This window comes from Triticum urartu, chromosome 7 (assembly GCF_003073215.2).
Source record: "Triticum urartu cultivar G1812 chromosome 7, Tu2.1, whole genome shotgun sequence".
NCBI classification, from domain to species: Eukaryota; Viridiplantae; Streptophyta; class Magnoliopsida; order Poales; family Poaceae; genus Triticum; species Triticum urartu.
The window spans coordinates 699,203,149-699,225,734 of record NC_053028.1 but is presented as its reverse complement, the minus strand read 5'-3'; positions in this window follow the sequence as shown (position 1 = coordinate 699,225,734).

Below are 22,586 nucleotides of genomic sequence, written 5' to 3'. Positions count from 1 at the left end.
GCTCACCTCTGTTTTTGGACCTCCAACCGGTAAAACATATCTCAATCTATACAAACTAATGATCTTATTTAGTCTCATTTTTGTAGTCTCCAACGATAAATTGGAATGCAGAGGTATTTGAATGGAAACGAGCACAGACCTCAACCAAAAAGCGAACTCTTGAGAAAGTTATTTTTAGGACATGAATGGTGTCAATCAAAATTATAATATGCTATATATTAATTTTATTGCTTCAAATCTTGTTCCATAAAGAGTAGTGTCCTCAACATATTGAAGTATTCACTCCTTTCCAATTTTGATGGCTTATCTCAAAAATCTGAATTTTCCAATTTGTAAGGGTCATTGTCTTGGGAACATGCAAACATAGCTTTGTCCATGTTAAATTATTTCATTTTTTTGTTCCCAATGTCTAATCAACCAATGCATGAAGGAGTGAGAGGGCCCTGCATGTAGCATTAATCGGTTGCCTAGAACTTATGTACTCCCAAGTCCTCTTTGATTGATGATTTACAAGATGATCATGTTTGTCATAGTCAAGAGGTGTGGAAAAACACCACAGTTCTGGGAGTCCTGCTTTGTTTTTTTGAGGGCGGTCCTCCTTTGCTCCATTTACGAGGATAGGTAGCATACCTGCTATAACATTGAGGCAGATAAATGACAAAAGGCACCGCTTGACATGGGCTATATTTTTCACCAGAAATAGGAACTAGCGTCATTGTTGAAAGTTTTTCTAAAAGGAGAATAACCCTTAGTATCTGCATCAAAGCGATGCATACAACAATTTTACTAAATTTTAAAGCAGAACGTGAAAAAACAAGAACTTTGATCAACCCAGAGCCACCTTACTCGGAACCCTAGTTGCTACGCCTACGAACTTGATGATGTGCCCCATATAATCCCGGGATCTCACCAAGCCGCCCCTCCGCAAGCCGAGAGCACCAACCGGTCTAGCAGACCATAAGTGCGCACCACATACACACGCTCTAGAATCACCTACCGCCATCTTCCTGTTGGGTTTCGTAGTAATTTCAAAATTTTCCTACGCACACGCAAGATCATGGTGATGCATAGCAACGAGAGGGGGAGAGTGTGATCTACGTACCCTTGTAGATCGACAACGGAAGCGTTAACTTGGTTGATGTAGTCGTACGTCTCCACGGCCCGACCGATCAAGCACCGAAACTACGGCACCTCCGAGTTCTAGCACACGTTCAGCTCGATGACGATCCCCGGACTCCGATCCAGCAAAGTGTCGGGGAAGAGTTCCGTCAGCACGACGGCGTGGTGACGATCTTGATGTTCTACCGTCGCAGGGCTTCGCCTAAGCACCGCTACAATATTATCGAGGACTATGGTGGAAGGGGGCACCGCACACGGCTAAGAATATGATCACGTGGATCAACTTGTGTCTCAAGGGGTGCTCCTTGCCTCCGTATATAAAGGCTCAAAAGGGGGGGGCTGGCCGGCCAAGAGGAGGCGCGCCAGGAGAAGTCCTACTCCCTCCGGGAGTAGGACTCCCCCCTTTCCTAGTTGGAATAGGATTCGCGGAGGGGGGAAAAGAGGAGAGAGAGGAGGAAGTGGGGCCGGCCCCCTCTCCTTGTCCTATTCGGACCAAGGGGGGGAGGGGCGCGCGGCCCATCTATGGCCACCTCTCCTCTCTTCCACTAAGGCCCATATACCTCCCGGGGGGTTCCGATAACCTCCCGGTACTCCGGTAAAATCCTGATTTCACCCGGAACACTTCCGATATCCAAACATAGGCTTCCAATATATCAATCTTTATGTCTCGACCATTTCGAGACTCCTCGTCATGTCCGTGATCACATCCGGGACTCCGAACAAACTTCGGTACATCAAAATGTATAAACTCATAATATAATTGTCATCGTAACCTTAAGCGTGCGAACCCTACGGGTTCGAGAACAATGTAGACATGACCGAGACACGTCTCCGGTCAATAACCAATAGCGCAACCTGGATGCTCATATTGGATCCTACATATTCTACGAAGATCTTTTATCGGTCAGACCGCATAACAACATACGTTGTTCCCTTTGTCACCGGTATGTTACTTGCCCGAGATTCGATCGTCGGTATCCCATACCTAGTTCAATCTTGTTACCGGCAAGTCTCTTTACTCGTTCCGTAATACATCATCCCGCAACTAACTCATTAGTTGCAATGCTTGCAAGGCTTAAGTGATGTGCATTACCGAGAGGGCCCAGAGATACCTCTCCGACAATCGGAGTGACAAATCCTAATCTTGAAATACGCCAACCCACATGTACCATGGGAGACACCTGTAGAGCATCTTTATAATCACCCAGTTACGTTGTGACATTTGATAACACACAAAGCGTTCCTCCGGTATTCAGGAGCTGCATAATCTCATAGTCATAGGAATATGTATAAGTCATGAAGAAAGCAATAGCAATAAAACTAAAAGATCATAATGCTAAGCTAACGGATGGGTCTTGTCCATCACATCATTCTCTAATGATGTGATCACGTTCATCAAATGACAACACATGTCTATGGTCAGGAAACTTAACCATCTTTGATTAACGAGCTAGTCAAGTAGAGGCATACTAGTGACACTCTGTTTGTCTATGTATTCACACATGTATTATGTTTCCGGTTAATACAATTCTAGCATGAATAATAAACTTTTATCATGATATAAGGAAATAAATAATAACTTTATTATTGCCTCTAGGGCATATTTCCTTCAGTCTCCCACTTGCACTAGAGTCAATAATCTAGATTACATCACCATGTGATTAACATCGATAGTTCACATCATCATGTGATTAACACCCATAGTTCACATCGCCATGTGACCAACACCCAAAGGGTTTACTAGATTCAGTAATCTAGTTCACATCGCTATGTGATTAACACCCAAAGAGTACTAAGGTGTGATCATGTTTTGCTTGTGAGAGAATTTTAGTCAACGAGTCTGCCATATTCAGATCCGTATGTATTTTGCAAATATCTATGTCAACAATGCTCTGCACGGAGCTACTCTAGCTAATTGCTCCCACTTTCAATATGTATCCAGATTGAGACTTAAAGTTATCTAGATTAGTGTCAAAATTTGCATCGATGTAACTCTTTACGACGAACCATTTGTCACCTCCATAATCGAGAAACATATCCTTATTCCACTAAGGATAATTTTGACCGCTGTCCAGTGATCTACTCCTAGATCGCTATTGTACTCCCTTGCCAAAATCAGTGTAGGGTATACAATAGATCTGGTACACAGCATGGCATACTTTATAGAACCTATGGCTGAGGCATAGGGAATGACTTTCATTCTCTTTCTATCTTCTGCCGTGGTCGGGCTTTGAGTCTTACTCAATTTCATACCTTGTAGCACAGGTAAGAACCCTTTCTATGACTGTTCCATTTTGAACTACTTGAAAATCTTGTCAAGGTATGTACTCATTGAAAAAAACTTATCAAGCGTCTTGATCTATCTCTATAGATCTTGATGCTCAATATGTAAGCAGCTTCACCGAGGTCTTTCTTTGAAAAACTCCTTTCAAACACTCCTTTATGCTTTGCAGAATAATTCTACATTATTTCCGATCAACAATATGTCATTCACATATACTTATCAGAAATGTTGTAGTGCTCCCACTCACTTTCTTGTAAATACAGGCTTCACCGCAAGTCTGTATAAATCTATATGCTCTGATCATACTATCAAAGTGTTTATTCCAACTCCGAGATGCTTGCACCAGTCCATAGATGGATCGCTGGAGCTTGCTTATTTTGTTAGCACCTTTAGGATTGACAAAACCTTCTGGTTGCATCATATACAACTCTTTCTTTAAGAAATCCATTAAGGATTGCAGTTTTGTTATCCATTTGCCAGATTTCATAAAATGCAGCAATTGCTAACATGATTTGGACAGACTTTTAAGCATCGATATGGGAGAGAAAATCTCATCGTAGTCAACACCTTGAACTTTGTCGAAAACCTTTTGCGACAATTCTAGCTTTGTAGATAGTAACACTACTATCAGCGTCCGTCTTCCTCTTGAAGATCCATTTATTTTCTATGGCTTGCCGATCATCGGGCAAGTCAACCAAAGTCCATACTTTGTGCTCATACATGCATCCCATCTCAGATTTCATGGCCTCAAGCCATTTTGCGGAATCTGGGCTCACCATCGCTTCTTCATAGTTCGCAAGTTCGTCATGGTCTAGTAACATGACTTCCAGAACAGGATTACCGTACCACTTTGGTGCGGATCTCACTCTGGTTTACCTACGAGATTCGGTAGTAACTTGATCTGAAGTTACATGATCATCATCATTAGCTTCCTCACTAATTGGTGTAGTAGTCACAAGAACAGATTTCTGTGATGAACTACTTTCCAATAAGGGAGCAGGTACAGTTACCTCGTCAAGTTCTACTTTCCTCCCACTCACTTCTTTCGAGAGAAACTCCTTCTCTAGAAAGTTTCCGAACTTAGCAACAAAAGTCTTGCCTTCGGATCTGTGATAGAAGGTGTATCCAATAGTCTCCTTTGGATATCCTATGAAGACATATTTCTCCGATTTGGGTTTGAGCTTATCAGGATGAAACTTTTTAATATAAGCATCACAATCCCAAACTTTGAGGAACGACAACTTTGGTTTCTTGCCAAACCACAGTTCAGATTGTGTCGTCTCAACGGACTTAGATGGTGCCCTTTTAAACATGAATGCAGCTGTCTTTAATGCATAACCCCAAAACGATAGTGGTAGATCGGTAAGAGACATCATAGGTCGCACCATATCTAATAAAGTACGGTTATGACGTTCGGACACACCATTATGATGTGGTGTTCCAGGTGGCGTGAGTAGTGAAACTATTTCACATTGTTTTAACTGAAGACCAAACTCATAACTCAAATACTCTTTTCCATGATCAGATCGTAGAAACTTTATTTTCTTGTTACGATGATTTTCCACTTCACTCTGAAATTCTTTGAACTTTTCAAATGTTTCAGACTTATGTTTCATCAAGTAGATATACTCATATCTGCTCAAATCATCTGTGAAGATCAGAAAATAATGATACCTGTCGCGAGTCTCAATATTCATCGGACCACATACATCAGTATGTATGATTTCCAACAAATTTGTTGCTCGCTCCATTGTTCCGAAGAACGGAGTCTTAGTCATCTTGCCCATGACGCATGGTTCGCAAGCATCAACTGATTCATAATCAAGTGATTCCAAAAGCCCATCAGCATGGAGTTTCTTCATGCGCTTTACACCAATATGACATAAACAGCAGTGCCACAAATAAGTTGCACTATCATTATTAACTTTGCATCTTTTGGTTTCAATATTATGATTATGTGTATTACTACGATCGAGATCCAACGAACTATTTTCATTGGGTGTGTAACCATATAAGGTTTTATTCATGTAAACAGAACAACAATTTATTCTCTTACTTAAATGAATAATCGTATTACAATAAACATGATCAAATCATATTCATGCTCAACGCAAACACCAAATAACACTTATTTAGGTTCAACACTAATCCCAAAAGTATAGGGAGTGTGCGATGATGATCATATCAATCTTGGAACCACTTCCAACACACATCGTCACTTCACCCTTAACTAGTCTCTGTTTATTCTGCAACTCCCGTTTCGAGTTACTAATCTTAGCAACTGAACTAGTATCTATTACTGAGGGGTTGCTATAAACACTAGTAAAGTACACATCAATAACATGTATATCAAATATACTTATGTTCACTTTGCCATCCTTCTTATCCGCCAATCACTTGGGGTAGTTCTGCTTCCAGTGACCAGTCCCTTTACAGTAGAAGCACTTAGTCTCAGGCTTAGGATCAGACTTGGGCTTCTTCACTTGAGCAGCAACTTGCTTGCCGTTCTTCTTGAAGTTCCCCTTCTTCCCTTTGCCCTTTTCTTGAAACTAGTGGTCTTGTCAACCATCAACACTTGATGTATTTCTTGATTTCTACCTTCGTTGATTTCAGCATCACGAAGAGCTTGGGAGTTGCTTCTGTTATCCCTTGCATATTATAGTTCATCACGAAGTTCTACTAACTTGGTGATGGTGACTAGAGAATTCTGTCAATCACTATCTTATCTGGAAGATTAACTCCCACTTGATTCAAGCGATTGTAGTACCCAGACAATCTGAGCACATGCTCACTAGTTGAGCGATTCTCCTCCATCTTTTAGCTATAGAGCTTGTTGGAGACTTCATATCTCTCAACTCGGGTATTTGCTTGAAATATTAACTTCAACTCCTGGAACATCTCATATGGTCCATAACGTTCAAAACGTCTTTGAAGTCCCGATTCTAAGCCATTTAAGTATGGTGCACTAAACTATCAAGTAGTCATCATATTGAGCTAGCCAAACGTTCATAACGTCTGCATCTGCTCCTACAATAGGTCTGTCACCTAGCGGTGCATCAAGGACATAATTCTTCTGTGCAGCAATGAGGATAAACCTCAGATCACGGATCCAATCCGCATCATTGCTACTAACATCTTTCAACACAATTTTCTCTAGGAACATATCAAAATAAACACAAGGAAGCAACAACGCGAGCTATTGATCTATAACATAATTTGCAAAATACTACCAGGACTAAGTTCATGATAAATTTAAGTTCAATTTAATCATATTACTTAAGAAGTCCTACTTAGATAGACATCCCTCTAATCCTCTAAGTGATTACGAGATCCAAATCAACTAAACCATGTCCGATCATCACGTGAGATGGAGTAGTTTCATTGGTGAACATCGCTATGTTGATCATATCTACTATATGATTCACGCTCGACCTTTTGGTCTCCGTGTTCCGAGGCCATATCTGTATATGCTTGGCTCGTCAAGTATAACCTGAGTATTCCGCGTGTGCAACTGTTTTGCACCCGTTGTATTTGAACATAGAGCCTATCACACCCGATCATCACGTGGTGTCTCAGCACGAAGAACTTTCGCAACGGTGCATACTCAGGGAGAACACTTCTTGATAATTAGTGAGAGATCATCTTATAATGCTACTGTCAATCAAAGCAAGATAAGATGCATAAAAGATAAACATCACTTGCAATCAATATAAGTGATATGATATGGCCATCATCATCTTGTGCTTGTGATCTCCATCTCCGAAGCACCGTCGTGATCACCATCGTCACCGGCGTGACACCTTGATCTCCATCGTAGCATCGTTGTCGTCTCGCCAATCTTATGCTTCCACGACTATCGCTACCGCTTAGTGATAAAGTAAAGCATTACAGCGCGATTGCATTGCATACAATAAAGCGACAACCATATGGCTCCTGCCAGTTGCCGATAACTCGGTTACAAAACATGATCATCTCATACAATAAAATTTAGCATCATGTCTTGACCATATCACATCACAACATGCCCTGCAAAAACAAGTTAGACGTCCTCTACTTTGTTGTTGCAAGTTTTACGTGGCTGCTACGGGCTTAAGCAAGAACCAATCTTACCTACGCATCAAAACCACAACGATAGTTTGTCAAGTTGGTGCTGTTTTAACCTTCGCAAGGATCGGGCGTAGCCACACTCGGTTCAACTAAAGTTGGAGAAACTATCACCCGCTAGCCACCTTTGTGCAAAGCACGTCGGGAGAACCGGTCTCGCGTAAGCGTACGCGTAATGTCGGTCTGGGCCGCTTCGTCCAACAATACCGCCGAACCAAAGTATGACATGCTGGTAAGCAATATGACTTATATCGCCCACAACTCACTTGTGTTCTACTCGTGCATATAACATCAACACATATAACCTAGGCTCGGATGCCACTGTTGCGTTTCGTAGTAATTTCAAAATTTTCCTACGCACACGCAAGATCATGGTGATGCATAGCAACGAGAGGGGGAGAGTGTGATCTACGTACCCTTGTAGATCGACAACGGAAGCGTTAACTTGGTTGATGTAGTCATACGTCTCCACGGCCCGACCGATCAAGCACCGAAACTACGGCACCACCGAGTTCTAGCACACGTTCAGCTCGATGACGATCCCCGGACTCCGATCCAGCAAAGTGTCGGGGAAGAGTTCCGTCAGCACGACGGCGTGGTGACGATCGTGATGTTCTACCGTCGCAGGGCTTCGCCTAAGCACCGCTACAATATTATCAAGGACTATGGTGGAAGGGGGCACCGCACACGGCTAAGAATATGATCACGTGGATCAACTTGTGTCTCAAGGGGTGCCCCTTGCCTCCGTATATAAAGGCTCAAAAGGGGGGGCTGGCCGGCCAAGAGGAGGCGCGCCAGGAGGAGTCCTACTCCCTCCGGGAGTAGGACTCCCCCCCTTTCCTAGTTGGAATAGGATTCGCGGAGGGGGGAAAAGAGGAGAGAGAGGAGGAAGGGGGGCCGGCCCCCTCTCCTTGTCCTATTCGTACCAAGGGGGGGGAGGGGCGTGCGGCCCATCTATGGCCACCTCTCCTCTCTTCCACTAAGGCCCACTAAGGCCCATATACCTCCCGGGGGGTTCCGGTAACCTCCCGGTACTCCGGTAAAATCCCGATTTCACCCGGAACACTTCCGATATCCAAACATAGGCTTCCAATATATCAATCTTTATGTCTTGACCATTTCGAGACTCCTCGTCATGTCCGTGATCACATCCGGGACTCCGAACAAACTTTGGTACATCAAAATGTATAAACTCATAATATAACTGTCATCGTAACCTTAAGCGTGCGGACCCTACGGGTTCGAGAACAATGTAGACATGACCGAGACACATCTCCGGTCAATAACCAATAGCGAAACCTGGATGCTCATATTGGATCCTACATATTCTACGAAGATCTTTTATCGGTCAGACCGCATAACAACATACGTTGTTCCCTTTGTCACCGGTATGTTACTTGCCCGAGATTCGGTCGTCGGTATCCCATACCTAGTTCAATCTTGTTACCGGCAAGTCTCTTTACTCGTTCCGTAATACATCATCCCGCGACTACCTCATTAGTTGCAATGCTTGCAAGGCTTAAGTGATGTGGATTACCGAGAGGGCCCAGAGATACCTCTCCGACAATCGGAGTGACAAATCCTAATCTCGAAATACGCCAACCCAACATGTACCTTTGGAGACACCTGTATAGCTCCTTTATAATCACCCAGTTACGTTGTGACGTTTGGTAGCACACAAAGTGTTCCTTCGGCAAACGGGAGTTGCATAATCTCATAGTCATAGGAACATGTATAAGTCATGAAGAAAGCAATAGCAACATACTAAACGATCGGGTGCTAAGCTAATGGAATGGGTCATGTCAATCAGATCATTCAACTAATGATGTGATCCCGTTAATCAAATGACAACTCTTTGTCCATGGTTAGGAAACATAACCATCTTTGATTAACGAGCTAGTCAAGTAGAGGCATACTAGTGACACTCTGTTTGTCTATGTATTCACACATGTATTATGTTTCTGGTTAATACAATTCTAGCATGAATAATAAACTTTTATCATGATATAAGGAAATAAATAATAACTTTATTATTGCCTCTAGGGCATATTTCCTTCACTTTCGTGATCGCACCTTCAGGAGCGACCATAGCATTCACCTTGCCAGGCCATATTGTCGTCGACGCCATAATGATGCCCGACAGCGCCACCACCTGCGCATGTCCATCCACACGTGTCCATCGCTGAGGATCAGCTGCACCACACCACTGAGACCCATCGTTGTCACCACGGTAGAAGCAACACCGTGCCTCCTATTGTCCCCTCCAGCCAACACCAGCTCCAATGCGATGCCCCCAAGAGGGAGAACGGCCCTGAAGACCCCATCATCATCTGATCCGGGAACCCCAGATTTATGGTTTCCCTCGGAGCTGATGGACCAAGGTGATGACGATTGCACCCGATGATGCCTTCGGCATGGGTACAACGCCAAAGGCGCCGCCATCGTCTTCCATGATCGAGGTCGACACGATTTTCACCGGCAGTCTTGCCATCCTGAACCCGCAGTTGACTGGATCCGTGAGGATCCGCGTCGTGAAGACGAAAGCATAGAGTCTCCAGTCGTCCCTCGCTGTCCCCTCCACATGCCACCGGCTGGCCCCAAGTATGGGCTGGCCGGGAAACAACCCACACATCACCGTCGACAACCGCACCACTAGCCCTCCCTGGCAACCCTATAGCACCGCCACCACCACCCACTACCACACCGCTGCCACACGCCGTCGCCGGAGGCAATACTCCATGCCGTTGGCGACCCAAATCCGGGGAGGTATCCCCGCGCCCACGGGTGCCCTGCATCACCCAAACCAGCACTGGAGGCAGAGAACCTCCGCCGGCCACCGGGCTTTTCTCAGTACTTCCTCTAGCGGCGATGGATGGAGGAAGGGAAACTGCGGCGGCCTCGGTGGCTAGGGTTTGAGGGTCCGCGGGAGTCGCCTAGGAGGGTGGTGACACGGCGGCGTGAGTCACGTGGGGTCGAGCATCAATTTACACTAGTAGAAAAAGGTGCTTTCGTTCGGGCCTGGCCAGCCCATTAGTCCCGGTTCTGCCACGAACCGGGACCAATGGATGCATTCATCCCGGTTCTTTAGCCCAGGGGACTGGCCAGGGCCTCATGGGCATTGGTCCCGGTTTGTATGGACCCATTTGTCCCTGTTCTAGGCATGAACCGGGACCAATGGGCCTCGCTCCTGGCCCACAAACATTGGTCCCGGTTCTTGGCTCGAACTGGGACAGAAGGCTGGGCTTTAGTCCCGGTTCCAGCCACGAACCGTGACAAATGAGTTTCCTATATATACACCATCGCCGGCGAGCAGAGCACTCCACGGTGCTCTGTTTTTGCTGGCCGACGAGGAAGGGCATTTGGGTGCTCTAGCTCACCTCTTATGCATGTGAGGTGCTCGATGAAATGCCCGAGCCACACTACTTAATCTTTCTCCCCTCGAAGCTCGACCTCCGAGCTCCATTTTTTCTGAGATTTGTCTAGGTTTAGCGGTCCGTCACACCGCGTCCTCGTCTTCACCGCCGTCGATCGCCCGCGCCAATCTCGTCGTCGGCACCACCGTGGTGAGCCTCTTGTTCTTATCTTCTTTCTGAAAGAAAAAAAATCTTACTTTGGATAGATACTTGTCTAATTTTCTTACTTTTGACACACATAATTATATATAATGCACATAGATGAACCGGCAATGGATGTACGATGACAGACACACCTCCGAGTACATTAAGGGCGTGCATAAATTTCTCGAAGTGGCTGAGGCAAACAAGTAGAATGGTTTTATGTGTTGTCCATGCCCTGTTTGTGGGAATACGAGGTCTTACTCTGACAAGAAAATCCTTCACACCCACCTGCTTTATAAGGGTTTCATGCCACATTATAATATTTGGACGAAGCACGAAGAAATAGGGGTTATGATGGAAGACAGGGAAGAAGAAGAGGACGATGACAACTATGTGCCCCCTGAATACGGTGATGCTGCAACGGGGGAAGCTGAAGATCAAGAGGAAGCTAGAGATCAAGAGGAACCAGACGATGTGCCCGATGATGATCCCCGCCGGGTCATTTTTGATGCAAGGAAAAAGTGTGAAAGTGAAAAGCAGAAGCTGAAGTTCGATCGCATGTTAGAGGATCACAAAAAAGGGTTGTACCCCAATTGCGAAGATGGCAACACAAAGCTCGGTACCATACTAGAATTGCTGCAGTGGAAGGCAGAGAATGATGTGCCTGACAAAGGATTTGAGAAGCTACTGAAAATATTGAAGAAGAAGCTTCCAAAGGATAACGAATTGCCCAATAGTACGTACACAACAAAGAAGGTCGTATGCCCTCTAGGATTGGAGGTGGAGAAGATACATGCATGCCCTAATGACTGCATCCTCTACCGCGGTGCATACAAGGATTTGAACGCATGCCCGGTATGCGGTGCATTGCGGTATAAGATCAGACGAGATGACCCTGGTGATGTTGAGGGCGAGCCCCGCAAGAAGAGGGTTCTTGCTAAGCTGATGTGGTATGCTCCTATAATACCACGGTTGAAACGATTGTTCAGAAACAAAGTGCATGCCAACTTTATGCGATGGCACAGTGAGGACCGTAAGAAAGACGGGAAGTTGAGAGCACCCGCTGACGGGTCGCAATGGAGAAAAATCGAGAGAAAGTACTGGGCTCAGTTTGCAAGTGACCCAAGGAACGTATGGTTTGCTTTAAGTGCGGATGGCATTAATCCTCTCGGGGAGCAGAGCAGCAATCACAGCACCTGGCCCGTGACTCTATGTATGTATAACCTTCCTCCTTGGATGTGCATGAAGCGGAAGTTCATTATGATGCCAATTCTCATCCAATGCCCTAAGCAACCCCGCAACGACATTGATGTGTACCTAAGGCCATTAGTTGAAGAACTTTTACAACTATGGAATGGAAATGGTGTATGTGCGTGGGATGAGCACAAATAGGTGGAATTTAACCTGCATGCGTTGCTGTTTGTAACCATCAACGATTGGCCTGCTCTCAGTAACCTTTCAGGACAGACAAACAAGGGATACCACACATGCACGCACTGTTTAGCTGACACCGAAAGTATATACCTAGACAGATGCAGGAAGAATGTGTACTTGGGCCATCGTCGATTTCTCCCGACCAACCATCAATGTCGAAATAAAGGCAAGCATTTCAAAGGCGAGGTAGATCACCGGAAGAAGCCCGCCATGTGTACCGGTGATCACGTACTTGATATGGTCTCTGATTTACACGTAATATTTGGAAAGGGTCCCGACGGACTAGCTGTTCCGAATGACGCTGAGGGACGCGCACCCATGTGGAAGAAGAAATCTATATTTTGGGACCTACCCTAGTGGAAAGAGCTAGAGGTACGATCTTCAATCGACGTGATCCACGTGACGAAGAACCTTTGCGTGAACCTGTTAGGCTTCTTGGGCGTGTATGGGAAGACAAAAGATACACCTGAGGCATGGCAAGACCTGCAACGTTTGCACAAAAAATGCGGCATGCCTCCAAAGCAGTATGAAGGTCCTGCCAGCTACGCTCTTACCAAAGAAGAGAAGGAAAGCTTTTTTGAATGCCTGCTCAGTATGAAGGTCCCGACTGGCTTCTCGTCGAATATAAAGGGAATAATAAATATTTCAGAGAAAAAGTTACAGAACCTAAAGTCTCATGACTGCCACATGATTATGACGCAACTGCTTCCGGTTGCATTGAGGGGGCTTCTACCGGAAAACGTCCGATTAGCCATTGTGAAGCTATGTGCATTCCTTAGTGCAATCTCTTAGAAGGTGATCGATCCAGAAATCATACCAAGGCTAAGGAGTGATGTGGCGCAATGTCTTGTCAGTTTCGAGCTGGGGTTTCCACCATCCTTCTTCAATATCATGACGCACGCCCTAGTTCATCTAGTAGACGAGATTGTCATTCTGGGCCCTGTATTTCTACACAATATGTTCCCCTTTGCATGGGAGTCCTAAAGAAATATGTCCGTAACCGTGCTAGGCCAGAAGGAAGCATCTCCATGGGCCATCAAACAGAGGATGTCACTGGGTTTTGTGTTAACTTCATTCCTGGCCTTAAGAAGATAGGTCTCCCTAAATCACGGTATGATGGGAGACTGACTGGAAAAGGCACGCTAGGAGCAGACTCAATAATATGCAGGGACGGGCATTCTTGGTCTCAAGCACACTACACAATTCTACAGAACTCTACCTTGGTGACCCCATATGTCAATGAACACAAGAACAGTATGTGCTACAAACACCCGGAGCAGTGTGACGACTGGATAACACGTGAACACATCAGGACTTTCGGCAGTTGGTTGGAAACACGTATCAGAGGTGACAACACTGTTTCTGATGAGTTGTACTCGTTGTCCAGGGGACCATCTTCGATTGTATTGATTTACATAGGATACGAGATAAACGGGAATACATTTTACATGATCGCCCAAGATCAAAAGAGCACCAACCAAAACAGCGGTGTCCGCTTTGATGCAGCAACCGAGAGGGGAAAGGACACATATTATGGTTACATAGTGGACATATGAGAACTTGACTACGGACATGATTTTAAGGTCCCTTTGTTTAAGTGCAAATGGGTCAATCTGTCAGGAGGCGGGATACAGGTAGACCCACGGTACGGAATGACAACAGCGGATCTGAACAATCTTGGGTACACTGACGAACCGTTCGTCCTAGCCAATGATGTGGCACAGGTTATCTATGTGAAGGACATGTCTAGCAAACTGAGAAAAAGAAAAGATAAGGAAGCGAATACATCATACGATGAGCCAAAGCGCCACATAGTTCTTTCAGGAAAAATGGACATCGTGGGAGTGGAGGGCAAGACAGACATGTCCAAAGATTATGAAAAGTTTCATGAAATTCCTCCCTTCAAAGTCAAGGCTGACCCAAGCATCCTGATAAACGATGAAGATTATCCATGGTTACGGTGCAATAAGCAAAGCACACAAGCGAAGAAAAAGTGAAGACCTTCTCTCCACAACTATTATGATGATACCATGCCAACTTTCAACCTTTTCCTAGTTCATTTGAAATGCATGTTGTAACAGACGAGTTTCTGTATGAAACCCTGATATCTCGAAACAGATTGTCCGTTTTGTTGAAATGCTTTGAATGTTTTGTTGAAATGCTTTGAATGTTGCATTTTATTAACCTCTAGTATTATTGAAACTAAAATTATATAGAATTTATGCAACTAAAATTATCACAGTATTTTCTGTTCAAAACATTAAAAGCAAAGAGAATATTATTAATGATATGGCTTATAGCTCAATGGTGCATTTTGAACACACAAAAAGTTAGCAGTTTACAGAATTTTCACAAAGAACTTTTTTGTTACAAACTTTAATAGCAAAAAGAATTATCATAAAATAAACTAAATAAGTAATTAGTAACAAAATAATATAAACTTTAATAAAATATATAAGTAGAAACAAAATAAAATAAACTTTAATAACATAAATAAAATTTATGAAACTAAAATTATCAAAGCATTTTCTGTTCAAAACTTTATAAACAACCTCTAGTATTATTGAAACTAAAATTACATATAAAATTGATGCAACTAAAATTATTAAAGTATTTTCTGTTCAAAATCATTAAAAGCAAAAAAGAATTTTCATAAAGAACTTTTTTTAGACACTTTAATAGCAAAATTACATAATAAATAAGTAATTAGAAACAAAATAAAATAAAATAAATAAGTTTTTTGTTGTAAGTAGAAACAAAACAAAATAAATAAAGCAAAAAAGAAAACAAAAAAACAGGGAAAAATAAAAAATATGCCACCTACTGGGCCTCCACGGCCTGAATACGACTAGAAACCCATCCATGGGCCAGGATTCAGGCCCGCAGAAGGCCCAGTAGGCCCATCAGGCATACCAGTGACAATTAGGCCCGAAAGCCTACAATGGAGAGGAGCTCGAGAGGGGTGCGGCAGTGGGGCTTATAAACTACTGTGCGCCCCTCTCAGCTAGCGAGGTGGGACTAAACATTTGGGCACGGGCAGCACGAGGCCGTTGGTCCCGGTTGGTGCCACAAACCGAGACTAAAGGGGGGCATTGGAACCGGTTCGTGGCACCAACCGGTACGAATGCCCCCCTTTGGTACTGGTTGGTGCCACCAACCGGAACCAAAGGCCGCCGCTTCCCGCCCTTTGGGCTGCCGAAAACTGACCTTTGGTCCCGGTTCGTGGCACCAACCGGGACTAAAGGGGGGCATTGGTCCCGGTTGTTGCCACGAACCGGAACCAATGCTCTGGGTATATAAGCTGGGCTTGTGAAAATTTCACAATCAGTTGCCCCCCGCCCTCCGCCGCCCCCCGTCGCCGCCGCCCTCCGTCTCCCCCGAGCCGCCCCCCGCCGTCGCCCAACAGCCACGGCCGTCTCCCTCCGCGCCCCGCCATCGCCCTTCGCCCCGGTGCGTCGCCCTCCGCCCCCCGCCGCCGTCTCCCTCGTCGGCCGCCCCCCGATGTGAGCCCCCTTTTTTCATATATGTATTAATTTTTTTATTTAGATTGTTATTAGATATCGATTTTAGTTTAGTGCAGTTTAGGTTAGTGTAGAGGAAAAAGTAAAATAAGGAAAAGGAAGAAAAGATGAAGAAGGAAAGAAGGAAGAAGAAGAAGAAGAAGAAGAAGAAGAAGAAGAAAAAGAAGCAGGAGAGGAAGAAGGAGAGGAAGAGGAGAGGAAGAAGAGGAAAAAAGAGGAGAAGAAGAAAGGAATAGAGGAGAAGAAGAAAAAATAGAAAATAAGAAGAAGAAAGGAATAGAGGAGAAGAAGAAAAAATAGAAAATATTCTATTTATTCTATTTTTCTTCTTCTCCTCTATTCCTTTCTTCTTCTCATCTTTTTTTCTTCTTTTTTTTCTTCGATCTTCTCCTCTATTAATCCTTTCTTCTTTTTCTCTTTTTTTCTTCTTCCGGACACCGCGGAGGTGGTTAATTAATAGTTGAACTAGTTAAACTAGTTTATTTATAGTAAACGCTTAATTAGTAGTTGAAACTAGTTGATTTAATAAAACTACTTCATTTATAGTAAGTGCTTAATTAATTAGTAGTTGAACTAGTTGATTTAATAAAAACTACTTTATTTATAGTAAGTGCTTAATTAATTAGTAGTTGGACTAATTGATTTAATAAAACTACTTTATTTTACTATATATAGAAGTAGTTTATTTTTAGTAAGTACTACTTTATTCTATTTATAGTAAGTGCTTAGTAGTTGAACTACTTGATTTAATAAAACTAGTTTATTTTACTATAGAAGTAGTTTATTTTTAGTAAGAAAATTAATAGAACTAGTTTATTTTTTAGTTAAAGCAATTATTCCTGCATCGACGTCGACGATGCCTATCCCGCATCCTCGTCGTCGACTCGGCGGAGGAGGCCGGCTTGATCAGAGGGGCCATGTTCGGGACTGGGCTCCGTCGGGATGGTTTTGGGATGTGCTACCTTCCGGGGGGCGTAGGTTGGTGAGGAGCCAGCCCGTCGTTAACCCGATCCTTGTTTGGTGGCGGTCGCGTGGGCCAGTGACGGTGCCGAGGCTTCCGGACACCGCGGAGGTGGTACGTCACCGTGTCAACGAGGAGGACGAGCACGTCCGTCAATACATGGTTGCGTTGGAAGGTAGGTTCGACAATACTTGGCAGGTTCTTCAGGGATCTCACTGAAGCGATCCAGTGATGGTTCCTTCTCTTTGGGTGTCCACCGCCCGTGCCGATACCCGTCAGGCGCTACAGTTCTAGCTGTACTAGCGATGTTATATGTATGATAGTATTCGAGGTGTATTAGTGATAATATTCGACGATGTACGGACGCAAGAGATGATGTAGTTTTGCTTATAATTGAATGCATCCTAATTTGAATACTACTTTATTTTGCGATTTGATTTTTCTTATTGAATGCTCAAATTGGAAAACTACTCCTACTTTGAATGCTAAAATTGGAGAGCAGTATGCAAGGCGTATGCATATGATTAGTTGATAGCTTATAGGGTTTTTGTTTCCGCAGAAATCTAGGAGCCCCCCCCCCTCCACCATCCCCGCCGTCATCCCCGTCACCGACCCCCTCCGACCTCGAGGTGAGACCAGCCAAATCCTTTTTTAGAAAGATAATTAAACGATATTTCGGGTTGACTTTAAGTCTGTCGAGTCTCCACCATATATGAGAGGACGAAGAAGCCCGGCTGTTGTCGTGGGGGTCGTTTCTCCTTCTTCTCCGAGTGCTAGACCTTTGTTATGCACTAGGGGAAGAAGGAGTAACGACCATCACCGACGGTCGCAAATGTCAGAGAGGAATCAGTGAGGGAGAGTTCCACCATATATATATGATAGGACAAAGAATCCCGACTGTTGTCGTGGGGTCGCTTCTCCTTCGTTCCCGTGTGCTAGACATTTTGGTGTATTGCACTCGGGGACGAAGTGAGGAGCGACCATCACCGAGAGTCGAATATATACACCACGTGAGCTGAGAGTTTTCATCAAAAGGCTCGACTGACCGATAGTCAACCCGTAATGAATAATAATGATCTAATTTAGTTTTTGTAGTACATATATTTAACTGTACAAGTTTAATTTTTGAATTATGAACGTAGGAAATGTCGTAATCAGACGACGAAAGTCTCCCGGGGGAGTGCAGCTGGTGCCACGACGATCGAGGTCTGTGCGACAGGCCTCACCTGGACGTTGATCGGCGCTTCAGCATTAAGCTCGAGGAGACCTTCGATGTTGAAACGGTACACAATGACGACAAGTGTTTTTTCATAGTTAAGCATGACTACAACTATTTCAACGTGTAATTTTCATCTTTTACAATTCGAGTATCTTATCCCATGCCATGCAAGATGCTATGTCTTGGAGAGGATGGATTTTGAAGACCATGAAAGTTTCGAAACAAAGAAAATTCATCTAAGGACTCATCATGATGTGGATTTTGAAGTAAAGCTGTATAATTCTGAGAGCGTAACCTATTTTGGTTGCAAAAAATGGGAAGCACTTTGCAAGATGTATGGTTTTGATGAGGGTATGCTTGTCACCATGGATCTTGGTGATCCTGAAATCGAGCAAGACTATATGGACATTTGGGTCCTTGTTGATACGCCTCCAATTCTACCGCTATGTGAGTTTCTCAAATATAGTTAGTAGCTAATTTATATTGTTTATTTCAAAATAGTTGACAGCTTATTTCCATTGACAGCTTATTTTCATTCATCAAAGAATGTGCGGGAGATGGTAGACAAAACCCACTACACCAATGGCTCCGAATTAACTTATCAGGAGAAAAATCATCTGATCGGATTTTGTACTGATATTGAGAATTACAATATCTACAATCAAACTCCTCAACATTATGGTCAATACGTGCCACTAGTTCACGTGTTGAACTACGGTAAATACCTTGGAGATATCCTGGTAAGATTTTTTACTATTACGACATCCGTGCATCTTTTGCATACTTCTAAAACTAGTACATCATTGCTAACTATGAAGTTATTACTATGTTTTTCAACAGAGAATCCCAGAGGATTGTGTGCCTCATTTGATGTCTCAGAATGGCAGCCTTCGTGTTTTGAACATATATCTAGGTCAGCCTACGAATCTCAACTGTCCATACCGGATTTCTCAAAGAAGTGGAGACATGCTAATCAAAAAATGGAAAAAAATGTATGGACAGTCGTAAGGAGGTTCTTGGAAGTAAAAGGAAGCGAAGCGCAAGAATTGGAGACAGGATGATCTCCATTCTCCATAATGGAGAGTCAGGGTCTATATTGTTTTATGCTATTTTACCTTAAAGAGGGTATTTAGGTCCTACCTAATACTGATGATCATGTGCTAAGAACAATTAAGTAGGGTTGGTTCGATGACTATCAGGATGATGGTCGTATGACTCGTTATTAATAACGAGTAGAAGTTGTATGATGATGATTAGTAGGACTTGTTATTATATATGATGATGCATGATGCGAGCATGAAGAGTTATTATATATCAGCGGGTGAAATGAACATGGATTGGATTGAAGTGAAGGCAACATGCATGTGGTGCATGTCGAAAGTACTACAATCCAAACTTGATCAAGTTAGGATTAGTATTACTTTCGACATGCACCACATGTTGCCTCACTTCAATTTAAGTCGTGTTTAGGCATAGCAGTAGCAGTAGCACGGAGATAAGAGAGGACACATCTCTCTATTAGGTACCTATACCAACCTAAATTAACCTCCAAAACCCCTAAACCACCTCCTTTTAAAAAAAAGCCAGCCCCTGAAATGCTGACGCGTGGAAGCTTATTGGTCCCGGTTGGTGCTACCAACCGGGACCAAAGGCCCTCGTGCCTGGGCTCGCCGAAGCGGCCACGTGGAGGCCCATCTGTCTCGGTTAATATAAGAACCGGGACTAAAGGCCTAGGGCATTAGTAACGACCATTTAGTCCCGGTTCCCCAACCGGGACAGATGGGCCTTATAAACCGGAACAAATGGCCCTTTTTCTACTAGTGTTATGACATTTATGTCAACGCATATTCTTTGTGGATAAAGTCTTCACCCAAGGTTGTTAAATAATGGGAAACCCATCTCCGCAGATCTTGCACTGGAAATACCAGTGGACTTTATCATCTGACTTTTCGAAATAATTTCATAAGAAATAGTCTCAGAATGTGCTTTCTTATACATTTATACTTATCGCCTAGAGTGTAGTGTCAAAAAAGGTCTTATATTATAAGACGGAGGGACTACAAAACATGTATAACCTATTAGGACCAAGGGCTTTGGACGGCAGCGAGTGCCAAAACATGTACAAAACATGATTTTTTATTACCTCCTGGTTTTGTCAAAACATGAATATTTCCTGGTTGTTAGTGCCAACCTCTCGCAGACACATATTTCAGTTATTTTTGCTGTATATTAACCAAGTCATTGTGATTCAGTTGTCGTGTCAGAATTTAACAACTCGCTACATTCATTTTGAAAAAACATTATAAAGTCAAATTATGCTTTGGAGTATTACGTCCAATCAGAGTTGTTCATGATTAGTGGTACCACAAGAGGGCATTACTGTTGCACAACTGTATGTCGATAAATGGCATTTGCACGAGAAGGTGACCTAATCACTGATCGTCCACGTACGATTGGTTCTTGGAAAACATGCACAACGCACAAGGTCGCTATGGTTGAACCGTGTGGTTCAACTCTAACCATGTATGTAGGAGACAGGGAGTCCGACGAGATTCCACACAGTAGGCGGCCCCACTCGCTCTCTCGTGTACTATGGACGCTTCACGCAGCCTCAGCTTGTAGCACCATATTTTATTCTCTGAACGAATTAAATCCAAGCCACTTGCGCCTGTGAACTAATTGCTGTTCACGGTTCACAGTTAGTGCTATCACAAGGATGCACAACTGTATGTCGATAAATGGTATTTTCATGAGAAGGTGACCTACTTGCTGATCGTGCATGTACGGTTGATTCTTGTAAAACATGCAGAACGCACAAGACCGCCATGATTGAATCGCGTGGTTCAACACTAACGTGTCTCCGTAAAGAAATATAAGGGCGTTTAGATCATTAAAATAATGATCTAAACACTTTTATATTTATTTTATGAGTGAATTCCACTTTTTATTATGTAGTTGTACATTTGTGACTCTACTTACCCCATCAAGTAGAAATTCGTCTGAAAAACCCCTTTTGGAAGCTTTGGACCCTCGTTTTCTAATATGTGTCCGTTAGGCAAGGTGTGAAAGTGACGTCCAGAGTCTAAAAATATGTGGATAATGACAAGGTATGGAACAAATGGACAAGAAAAGTCTAGACATGACTGTCAATGATGCCCTGCTATCTTTACAGGTTTTTTTTACAAGTCATTCATGCAACATGCCGGTCCTATCTAACATAAACAAGGAAAATGCAAAACTGGGATAAAACCATGTTAAATGTCTCTAAAATCAGATATTTCGATAGAAATTCCACTAAACGAGGTAATATGTGTCACAAATGTACAACTACAGTGTAAAAAGTGGAGGAAACCCTAGCCCCCTGATGATTCACATGGCTCATACCTGAAATTTTTCCCCTCTCTCCTCTCCCGTGGCGCTCCCGCGGGCGCCCGGGGAGGAAACCCTAGCCCCCTCGCCGAACTCCCCCACCCCTCCCTCCCTCCCCTCGCCGCCGCCGGCGACGCGTTGGTGGGCGAAGCCCCTCCAACGTCAGCGGTGGCGGGCCTCTTTTCTTCCCCTCTTCGGTGGCGTGCGGCGCGGGCCGGGGCCGTCGGCGGTGGCGCGGCGCTGAGCATGGGGCGTGGCGGCGCGGCCGCGGGTGCTGTCGGGACGGCGGCCCCTGGTGGCGGTGCGATGGGCTATGGGCGACGGTGCGCGCCGTGGCTGGGCCCGGTGGATCTGGCGGTGGCGGATCCCTCCTCCCATCGTCTCTGGCTCCTCTGCCCTTGGCGTCTGCGTCGATCCTGCGGGTCGGGCGCCAGATCCGGCCTCCCCGGTGGCTGGGGGTGCCACCCGTAGCCCGCTGTGGGCTGGTTCGTCGGCGACCAGGGGCACCAAGATGGGGCCTTTAATTTCCGACCCTCCGGCGTTCGGCGAGATGCGCGGGGGTTGGAGCTTGGGGGCGGCGGGATGTGCGGGTGCGTGCCCGGCGACTCCGACGCTGGGAGCTCGCTAGGCGGCGCGGATTGGGCAGTGGCCGGGGTGCCCGCTGCTCCGGCCATGGATGGCTCCACGGTGGTTTGGCGAGTCGGCTTCGGCGACGACTGGCACGTCCTGGTGTCGGTTCGTCCGTAGGCGGCTTGTATCGGCCTTTGGCTCCCCTCCTCGTTGTCCGGTCGCTATGTTCGGCGAAGGGCTGGCCTTCTCCCAGCTGCGGTCCATCGCTCGTCTCGCGCCCAGTGCGCAGGTCCGAGCTTGTCTCGTGCACAGTGCCGCAGGACTATGCTCGTCTCGCGCACGGTGCAGCAGGACCGACCTCGTCTCGCGCACGGTGTTGCAGGACCGAGCTCGCGTCCCGCCCGGTGCTGCAGGACGGGTCGATGGAGGCCAGCTGGCCGGCCTATTG